The following is an 11,288-nucleotide window of genomic DNA, read 5'->3' on the forward strand; positions in this document are numbered from 1 at the left end:
GAAAAGAAAAGAAGGAAAAAAATTTTTTTTTTTTTTTTTTTAGGAACAAGTTGAGCTACGACAAGAAGCAAAATATTGTCCCTCCTTTTTTTAAAAAAAATTTTGGAAACTAAAGCTACAGTGATAAGAAATTTTTATTTTTATTTTTATTTTTTGTTGTTTTTGAATCCTTACCTTTTCCGCGAACGTGACGCGGGCACGTCAAGAGGGCAAGAGAGCTCTCAGAAGTTTCTGATCCTGAGCTTCCTGCTCGTCATCACGCGGGCGTGTCATGACTGAAGGTCACCTACAAATCAGCAAAAACGAAAATTAACACCCAAAATCAGTCAAATTCAAGGAAAACAGATTTAAACTATGACACGAAACCAACAAACAATTAAAAGAAACAATTGGGTTGCCTCCCAATGAGCGCCTTTCTTTAATGTCTTTGGCTAGACGTTGCCATGTTTTGTTCATGGAGGATAAAATCGTGTGGCTCGTCTTAATGCTTCATCCTCTATATAATCCTGATAGCCCTCGTAAATAGAGTAATCCTTGAGCATACGAGCTACGGGCTTCCATGGACTAGTTGATGGCGCCAAATAATCAAGCAGTGATTTCAATTCTTCATCCACTCCTCCATCAAGAGCACTCAACGGTTCAAGGTATTTGACCATAGCTACTCTTAACTCATTCCTGCCATGAGACTCAAGAACTTTCGGTATAACAAAGTTAATCTCATTAACAGAAATCATAAAGTCAGAGTTAAGAAAATGCGGGTTAGGGAATGGAGGTGGTGTCACCACATTTGATGATTCTTCACTGGATTCTTCCACTTGAATGGGTTGAGGTTGGGGTTCCATTTCTTCCTTTTCGGCTTCTTTTTCAACTGCATCTGTAGATTTCTCATTTTGACACTCTTGCATCTCCTCATCACTAGTCAAGCAAATTGCACTCTCATTTTCTTCTAGATCAACAATGGTTTCTGAGGGCAATTCTTCCATTTGAGAAGCCAATCGATTCATTCTGGATGTCAATAGACATAGTTGATCTGCCAGATAATTCATTGCATCCTTCATCATCTCATTCTCCATTTGTGTCTCCTGTTGGAATTGGTATGTGTTAGTAGCTATTGGTTCAACTATTTCTTCAAGATACATACCTGACATAGATGACGATTCTTGAGACTCATACTGCTGAAAATTCATTGGCCCCGTTGAATAATTATAATTGGAGTTATCCCACCATCCTTGATCATACCCGTATGGATTAGGATCATACCACGTTTGAGACCAGGGTGAAAAATCTCCGTAATTATTGAATGAGACACTCTGATTATCTTGATATTCGGAGCACATACCTGTTGAATGATCCCTGGCATAACAAATTTTACAGGTTGCAGCAGCCATTCTTTTTCTAATAGAGTTTACTGCCTCTGCATATGCAGACTTAGCAATAAAACTAGTCACATCGCATTTCCCGGAAAGAAAATCCAGTATTTCACCAAAATATGAAGTGTTAGAAGCCATAAAAAAAATAAGAAAAAAAAATAAATTAAAAATGAAAACAAGGTGAACTAAAAAAGAAACAAATTAATCTGACACCAGTCCCCGGCAACGGCGCCAAAAATTGACAGGTTGTCGAAGCCTGTGCAATAATAAAACCTGCTCAAACTAAAGTTAATTTCTGTAGATAGCGGTAAGCAGGGTCGAATCCACAGGGACTGGGAGTAATTGTTTCTTTTCAAATTCACAGTGACAAGGGGGTGTTTTTATGCAGAAGGTGACAATAAAAGAAGTTCAAATAAAATCTAAGAAACTACTAAAAATTAAATAACAAATTACTAAAATCAAATGAATGATAATTAAGGATCTAGCCAAGAAATAACTTCAGCAATGGTTTACCTAATTGATCATCGATAAGCAAAGGCAATTCCAATTATTTATCAATAAATAGGTTATAACTATCAAACAAGCGATGACAGTCAACCCCTCCTTACTGTGTCGGTGATCAAGGTACGCCCGTTAATCACTGCTCTAATTGAGAAATAATCCTAGGTACGCCCATAGAATTTAATTCCCCAATTGCCTTACGTATTAGAGGAGCCCTATTCTAATCAAATAACGCACTACCAGGGTTATTTTAGATTAGCCCGCGTATTCCCCTGACACAAACCTAATCATGCCAGTTGTCACTATTTTAGAGCAATTAAACAATTACGGATTTAAGGCCCTAATTGACAATAGATTACTCAATCGACTAATTATCTGGATCCAAGACAATCAATTAATCAAATAACCATAAGCACTGTAACCAGAGAATATGCGAATACCAATAAATAAAAAGAAAAGATAAAATTGAATCGATCTCACAATTTTAGGCGACCCAAAGCATCCGTTGCTCCTTGACTAGAGTGAGGAGATTAGTTCATAATTAATGAACAAAATCCACACAAAATTGAAACAAGAGTCGCGGCCATCAACTCCCAAATTGGGAAATGCAATTCGCTCCAATCAAGAAGAGATAGCAAAGTTACAAGAGGTAGCCCTCTGTTTCCTTCGGATGACATATGAAAAAGCAAAAGCAATTGCTAAAGGTTCAGATGAAGAAAAGTCAAAGTTTCTTTCAATTTTGCTCTTGACATCCGTAGAAGAATTCCACTGCCACAAGCTAAGAAAGAAAAGTCCCTACTAGATGACGAAAAATAGAAAAGTCAAAGGAAACTGGGCTAAACTAAAGAACGGAAAAACTAAGAGGGAAGCCAGCTCCCTACTGTGCGGCGGCTCCCTCCAGGAGGAAGAAGACGTCCACTTCAGCCCTTCGTTCCTCCTTTTAATGCTGTCCTCTGCGAATTACCAAAAAGGACTTGTATCTCCTTGTTCCAAAAATGCCCTGGATGCCTGCTACTTGAACTCTTTCCTGATAACTGTCAAATCGGCACTTATTATGGTATTTTTGATCTACTCCCTGAAATAAATGCAAATTACGAAAAGTGAGTAGAATCTAATAATTAATCCATATCAAGTTAGGTAATAGGGGAAATTAATAATAAAATAAATGACAAAATTGCAACCTATCAAGTTCGAGCTCAACGAGCTGACAATTTCAAGCTCGAGCTTGAGCTCGACTTGATTCGAGCCGAGCGCGAGTTCGAGCTTGAGCTCGAAAAAAATAAAAAATAATTATTTTATTTTTAAAAAAATAAATAAAATAATATTTTTTTTCTTAATAAATAATAAAATATTAAGGATATATATGTAATTTTACTATTAAAATTAAAAAAATATAAAATATATATACTTAAAATAAAAAATAAAAAATATATATACTTAAAATAATATATATATATATATACTCGGCGAGCTTAATATTTTGAACTCGAGTTCGAACTCGATTTCGACTCGAGCTAACTCGAAGGTTCGATTCGTTTGCAGCCCTAGGGCACTACTAAAATCATTCCAAAGAAACGTCATGAAAGTACTCAAAAGGGGTCCAGTGCCAGTCTCATCTTTCTTTTTTTTTTTTAAGCAAATTTGTATAGATTTGATATAGATGGTAAAAATTGCTGAAACTAAATATTGCTGGTAAAGTTTCTCCTGTGCACTACAATGCACTACAATAAAATTTTAGATAAACTCCCAAAAAACTCAGGTTCCAAACAGGCCCATAGTTCTCACGTCAGTAGCGGCATTAGATTCATCTTGGTCATCTTTCCAGCTCGCTAAAGAAACAAATTAATATAGTAGCCTTCCTCCGACGACTAGGAGTTATTTTGGCAAAAACATCCATGTTGCTCAAGGGGAAGGTATTCTTACAACTCGTACCATGCTTTCGGGAATTACTCGTAGTATTTACATCTCAATTAACGGAAGCAAAAGCAAGATACTGTCGGCAGCAAATTTATAAGATCTTTGAATTAAATCCTTTTCCTTCCCATCCATGGGTTACATCTTGATGTCACTGCATCCTCCATTTTTGAAAAGTTTTAGCATCAATCTTAACTCTTGAGTGCCATTTTAGAATAACTCCACTAACCCATTCAATCAGAGAGAGACCTTCAGCTAACTCTGCATTTCCATCAAAGACGTAGGGTAGGGTGGGAATGAATTCAGGCCACAGAGTTTGAATTTCAGTGCAATTTCTTTGGACCTTCAAATTATTGGAGTCGACAATTTGCACCCTAAACTGCTAAAAATTGTCGGCAAAGTAAAAGTTTAGAGTGTGAACTATCACATCCAAATTGCTCAAAATAAAAGTTTAGATTGTGAACCACAAGTTCGAAATATGCGGAAAATAAGTTTAATTCTGGTTTGTAAGAGCTCAATTTGGACAAGTTATCAAGCACTGGCTTTGTACCCTATCTATTTCTCAAACGTGCGTCCAGTATCAGAAAACACATTAAATCTTTACCACCAAGGTTGTTGGTCTACATTTATTCTAGATGCCACGTCCATTCTAGTACTATTCGTCTATCTAAATGCAAGCTGTGCATTTTCCTTATGTTGTTGTTGTTGTTGTTGTTGTTGTTTTTATTTTTCTTAATATATCTAGCAAGATTTTATGTAGACAACATTAATATTCTGAACTGAACCAGATTAGGTACAATTTTACTGCAATTGATTAAGAATGATAAATGTTTTTGATGGGATATGGTTCCTTAATCAGTTGGATGTCCATATCCATGATCTGGAAATGAACGTCCAGAGGGCTCATGACTTACCACTCTTAGTTCTGTCATTAACATTTACAGGCAAAAGTGATAGTTAACTTTCTCAAACTTGTGAACTGCAGAGGCCCCATCCTGGGCCGGGACACGTGGAAGCCCAGGTGTGACCGAGCTGGGCCTCGACGTCAGGCCTCTAGCAGCCGCCCTGGGCCGCACCACCACTAGGGCTCCAGAAGGACCTGGGGGGGCATCCTGCAGAGGTCGGGGGAAATCCCCCTAAGTGCGGGATGCGGGCTATTCTGGGCAAGTCCCGAAACATACGGAGGTCGGACTCCCTTAGCAGGTATAAAAGGTAACTCACGCCAAGGAAAAAAAGGTACGCTCACTATTGGCAAACGATTCGACTGTTTACTCCCGTGAACTGGACCCACCGGAAAACTAACTTGACCGTCGGAGTGCCCTCGGGGACAACCCTCGGTCCCCCTTTGCTAGTTCATTCTTGTTTATTTTGCAGGCTTGGAACCAGCTCTTCCATCAGCGCACCGAGCTTGTCAGGTCAGCTCGGTCTGGGGAAGTCCACTGCTTCTTCAGTTGGCGCCGTCTGTGGGAACGAGATAGGTAAGTGCAATTGCGTTGATGGCAAGGACCCGTTCCAAGCGGACCGTGGATAGCACCGGCCCTGGAGCTGGTGAGGGCTCCCGGCGGATAGAGACCGGGGCAGATCCGGGCGCTGGGAGCTCAGCCCTATCGGGGGAACGGAAGCAGCAGATTTTCCAGTTCGTGACGGAGAACCTCCCTATGCTGGAAGACATCATCCGGCAGGCGAAGGAGGGGCGAATTCGGTGGCGCACAGACCTCCAAGGCAAAGGGGAAGATAGAGGATTACCCCCTACCCCGGAGGTTCAAGATCCCGAGCATTGAGATGTATGATGCTTCAACCGACTCGGAAGACCACCTTTCGGTCTTCCTGACGCACATGCATCTGCAAACAGCCGCGGATGAGATCCGCTGCAAGACCTTTCCCATGTTCTTAAAGGGGAAGGCTCGGCTCTGGTTCCAAGGCCTGGCCCCAGGGTCTATCCGGAATTTCCCTGAACTGGCCAGACAGTTTGTAGCCTAGTTCGTTTCCTCAAAAACTTACTCGAAGAATGCGACCCACCTAATGGCTATCAGGCAGAGGCCTGACGAGTCCCTGAGGAATTTCATGACCCGCTTCAACGCGGTGAGTCTACAAGTCAGGGACAAAAACGAAAAGGTGGTCATGGCCGCCTTCGTGAATGGGGTCAGGGTAGAGGAGCTCTTCTACAAGTTGGCCGAGAACCCACCTAAAAATCTGGAGGAGCTCCTGACCAGGGCGCACGCGGCCACTAATGCGGAGGAGGCAGGCCGTCTGAAGAAAGAGTCAGATCGGGAGCTCGGAGATCGGAAGGGACAGACAAACCCTCCAGAGGGCAAGGATGTTCCGGCCAAGAAAAACGTCTTTGACCCGCTCTCGAGGGAGAAAGCCCCTGCTCCGTCGCCACTCCCGGAGAAGGGCTACACCCCCCTAACACGGCCTAGAGCCCAGATCTTGGCTGTTATGGAGGCGGAAGGGCTGGGAGATCGGCCGCCCAAGATGGGGACACCTCGGAACAAAAGAAACCAGTACCGGTACTGCGCCTTTCACCGCGACGTGGGACACGACACGGAGGGATGCTGGGCCCTGCGGAAGGAGATCAAAGATCTGATCCAACGCGGTTTCCTGGGACTGTTCGTGCGGCAAGGTCGTTCCGGCCAGGAGCCCGGACGCACCTACCGCGGAGATCGGGGTGAAGGCCAGCGGCGCGATCGCCCTGGGCAGCGTGACGAGCGTCGAGGTCCCTCCCCCGACCAGGAGCCCAGAACCTGGCTGGAGTGATAAACACCATCGCCGGAGGCCCCACCGGGGGGACAGTCACACAGCTCGGAAGAACAGGCGACCTCCTCCCGAGGAGGATGACTCCCTGAAGCGGCTGCGCATGGACGAGGAGATCATTTTCGTACCAAGGGATGCAGTTCCCCTAGCGTCCGGGAACCATAAAACCATCGTGATAGACATTGTCACCAACAACTATCGGGTGAAAAAGGTGTATGTCGACCAAGGGAGCGCGGTTGACATTATGTTCTATCGGGTGTTCAAGGAGCTCGGCTTGGAGGACGGGCAGCTGATCCCAGTTCGGACACCATTGATGGGTTTCACCGGGCCCCCCATCAACCCGGAGGGAATGATCACCCTGATGGTCACGATAGGGCAGGCCCCCAAATGTCGGACTATCCCTGTCAACTTCGTCGTGGTGAAGCAACATTCTCCGTACAACGTGTTCCTGGGTCGGCCTGCCTTGAACGCTCTCCGAGCTATCCCCTCAACGCTCCACCTCAGCGTCAAATTCCTCACTCCGGGAGGAATAGCCGAGGTACGCGGTGATCCCGAGGTGGCCCGAGTTTGCTACCTGGCCATGCTTCAAGGACGGGAGAAGGTGGTCGCCCAGACGACCTGCCTACAACCCTACATTCTATGGGAGGAATCTCGGCAGTTGGGCACCCAGGACGAGATAGAGGAGTTCCCCTTGAGGGAGGATCGGCCCGACCAGGTAATCCGCATTGGCAGGCTGCTGCCCCCTGAGGAGAAGAAGGATTTGAAGGCCCTGTTGAGGGAATACTACCAGGTTTTCGCCTGGTCAGTTGATGACATGCCCGGGATCCCGACCGACCTGGCAGTCCACCACCTCAACGTGGATCCCCGCTTCAAGCCAATGAAGCAGAAAAAGAGGAGTTTCGCCCCGGAAAGGAATGAGGTGATCAAGAAGGAGGTCGGGAAGCTGCTGGAGTCCCAGATCATCCTAGAGGTCTACTACCCGACCTGGTTAGCCAATCCGATGCTGGTAAAGAAGGAGGAAGTTCTTCTGGAGGATGTGCGTGGATTTCACGGATCTCAACAAAACTTGCCCAAAGGACTGCTTTCCTCTACCGAGAATCGACAGGTTAGTAGATTCTACTGTGGGATTTGATGTCTTGTACTTTCTGGATGCCTTTAAGGGGTACCACCAGATAGAGATGGCTGAGGAGGACCGGGAAAAGACCTCCTTCATCACAGAGGAAGGAACCTACTGCTACCGGACCATGCCGTTTGGCTTGAAGAACGCGGGAGCTACCTACCAGCGCTTGGTCAACAAACTGTTCCAGAATCAGATCGGTAGAAGCATGGAGGTCTACGTGGATGATATGATCGTCAAGAGCCGGACTGATCAGCAGCTCGTCCCCGACCTGAGGGAAATATTGGGCATCCTGCGGGAGAGCCGGATGCGGCTGAATCCGAAGAAATGTACCTTCGGGGTCAGGTCGGGAAGATTCCTAGGATTCCTGGTGTCTCGGGACGGGATCCGGGTCAACCTGGATAAACTCCAAACTATCATGGACATGGCCCCCCCAAGGAACGTGAAGGAGGTCCAGCGGCTCACAGGAAGGATGGCCGCCCTGAACAGATTCCTCTCGCGCTCCGCGGTTCGGGAGCTGCCCTTCTTCCGTGTTCTAAAAGCGCCCACGGACTTTCAATGGACTGAAGAGTGCCAGAGAGCCTTTGCCGACCTGAAGGCCTACCTGGCTGAGCTGCCCACTCTGACCGCCCCGGAGCAGGGGGAAACCCTGTTCTTATACCTGTCTGCTTGCAACGAAGCTGTTAGCGCGGTCTTGTTGCGGGAGGACAGGGGGGTTCAGAGGCCGATATATTATGTCAGCCGTGCTCTACAAGGGCCGGAGACGCGATACACGCCGGCTGAAAAACTGGTCCTGGCTTTGGTGCACGCTGTCCGAAAACTCCGACCTTATTTTCAGGCCCACAGCATCGTCGTCATGACCGACCAGCCCCTACGGCAGATACTCACCAAGCCCGAGGTCTCGGGCAGGATGACCAAGTGGGCCGTCGAGCTGGCCGAGCATGACATCGGCTATCAGCCTCGCACAGCCATCAAGGCCTAGGCCTTGGTAGACTTTTTTGCTGAGGGGGCCAGCTTGACCCTAACCAAGCTGAGCCCTCCGCGCGAGGATGTACGGCCGAAGGAGCCATGGGTGTTGTTCGTAGACGGGGCCTCCAGCAAGGAAGGAAGCGGAGCAGGTCTGCTGCTCATCTCGCCAACTGGGGAAGAGCTAACCTATGCTCTCCGGTTTGACTTCCCCGCATCTAACAATGAGGCTGAGTATGAGGCCCTATTGACGGGGTTGCGGATAGCCCACCAGATGGGTATAACCGCGATCAAAGTCTGGAGCGACTCTTAGCTCGTCGTCCTCCAAGTTCGCAGGGAATACGAGGCCAAGGAGGAGGTCATGAAGAAATATTTGGCCAAGGTGCAGGAGGCAACAGCCTTGTTTTATGCCTTTGAAATCGAGCGGGTGCAGACGCCCTGTCAAAACTGGCATCCTCCTCGTTTGCGCACCTGAACAAGGAAGTTTTGGTAGAGGTGGTAAAGCAGAAAAGTATCGACCAGGTCCAGGTCCTGGTATAGACAGCTCGGCCACCTGGATGACCCCCCTCGTAAACTTCCTCAGCTCGGGTGCCCTCCCTGAGAACAAAACCGAGGCCCGCCGGATCCAGCTCAGAGCTGCCAAATACGCCTACGCTGGGGGAACCCTCTACAGGAGGTCATACTTATCTCCCTAGCTAAAGTGCGTGACTCCCGAGGAAGGTGACTACGTCCTTCGCGAAATCCATGAAGGGATATGTGTGGCACGTGTGGGGTCCCGGGTATTGGCCAAAAAGTGCATTCTCTTGGGCTACTATTGGCCCTCCGTCTTCCAAGATGCCGCAGAACTGGTACAGAAATGCCGAGCTTGCCAGGTGCACGCCCCACTGCGCCACCAGCCAGTTCGGAAAATGATCCCCATCCACAGTCCCTGACCCTTCGATCAATGGAGGATAGACCTTTTGGGTCCTTTCCCCCGAGCCCCGGGAAGATATGAGCACCACGTGGTGGCCATAAACTATTTCACGAAGTGGATGGAAGCAGAGGCCCTGGTCTCTATCTCGGGGAGGGCAATTCAGAAGTTCTTCTGGAGGAATATAGTCTGCCGCTTCGGGATTCCGCATGTCTTGATATCAGACAACGGGCGCCAATTCGCAGATAACCCCTTCAAGAGTTGGTACGCCGAGCTCGGGATCAGTCAGCACTTTACATCGGTCGGCCATCCCCAGGCCAACGACCAGGTGGAAAATGCCAACCGAACCATCCTCCAAGGACTGAAAACAAGACTGGAACTGGCCCAGTCTAACTGGCTAGATGAACTCCCTAGTGTCCTCTGGGCTTACCGCACTACGCCCAGGACGGCCACCCACGAGACCCCGTTCTCTCTGACTTACGGAGTAGAGGCGGTGGTACCCGCGGAGATCGGTCTCCCCTCGCCCCGGACACAGAACTTCGTTGCGTCATCCAACGAGGAAGAGCTGAGGTACAACTTGGACATGCTGGAGGCTAAGCGTGAGGAAGCGGCGGTACGGATGGCTAAGTACAAAAGCCAGCTCGCCCGCTATCATAACGCCAGAGTGAGGACCATACAGTACCAGCCGGGGGACCTTGTCCTAAGGAAGAACTCGGTCAGCCGAGCTCATGGCTCAAACAAGCTCGACCCGAATTGGGAAGGCCCATACAAGGTCCTTGAAGCAAGCCGAGCTGGCTACTGCAAGCTCGTGAAAATAGATGGATCAGAGGTACCCTGCACTTGGCACTTCTCCAATCTGCGACTGTTTGTAGCGTAGGTTAGACCAGGGTGTTCGGTTGTCTGTTTTTTGGAATCCGAATTTCAGTTTCATCATTCAATAAAGGCTCGACTTTCAAGTTTTAATTTCATTTGTACTTGTTTTCCTTTTAAGTTTGAATCTTACACTAGCACACTTAGTGTTCCCTCACTAAATGTTCTAGTGGGGGGCTGAGGGTTAGTAATGGATGCGGGAGTGCTCGACCTCAGGAGGTCGGCACGACTTGAAAATTTTGAAGGATTCTGAAAATTTCACGCTCGGCGATGCTCGACCCCGAGAGGTCGGCACTGATTAAAACTTCCAGGTAAATGCTCGACCTCAAGAGGTCGGCAAGGGTTAAAACTTGGGAATCTGAAAGCGCGACGCTCGGCCACGAGAGGTCAGCATGGAGTGGACTATTCTGGGTCTGATGGGATTCAAGGTTCGACGCTCGACCCAGGAGGTCGGCACGACCACCTTCAAAGTCGGACGCTCGACCCAGGAGGTCGGCGGGAAAATCCTTAAGGTTTGGTGTTTTGCCCCAAGAGGCTTGCACGTTGCCCTGGTAGGACGGCGTGGTGCTCGACCCGGGAGGTCGGCACAGGATTTCGACAATCTGGTTCCCTCTAATAGTTTAGTTGTTAGATTAACGGGGGTACGCATTTGGTGCTCGACCCAGGAGGTCGGCGCCTGGCTTTGGTTGTTGCAGTGGGGTGCAGGAAAAAAGTTACAAGGAAATCTCCTTCGAATTTCGTATATGCATTCAAAACCTATCTATTACAAAGCTTCCAGCCTATTTATTACAAAACCTACCGGGCTACAAAAGGAAGACCCCCTCGTGCTGATGACCCGCCTGGAGTAGGAGTTGAAGGTAAACCTTAAGCATGTTGAGAGGCGTAT

The sequence above is a fragment of the Coffea eugenioides genome, chromosome 5 (assembly GCF_003713205.1).
Source record: "Coffea eugenioides isolate CCC68of chromosome 5, Ceug_1.0, whole genome shotgun sequence".
Lineage (NCBI taxonomy): Eukaryota > Viridiplantae > Streptophyta > Magnoliopsida > Gentianales > Rubiaceae > Coffea > Coffea eugenioides.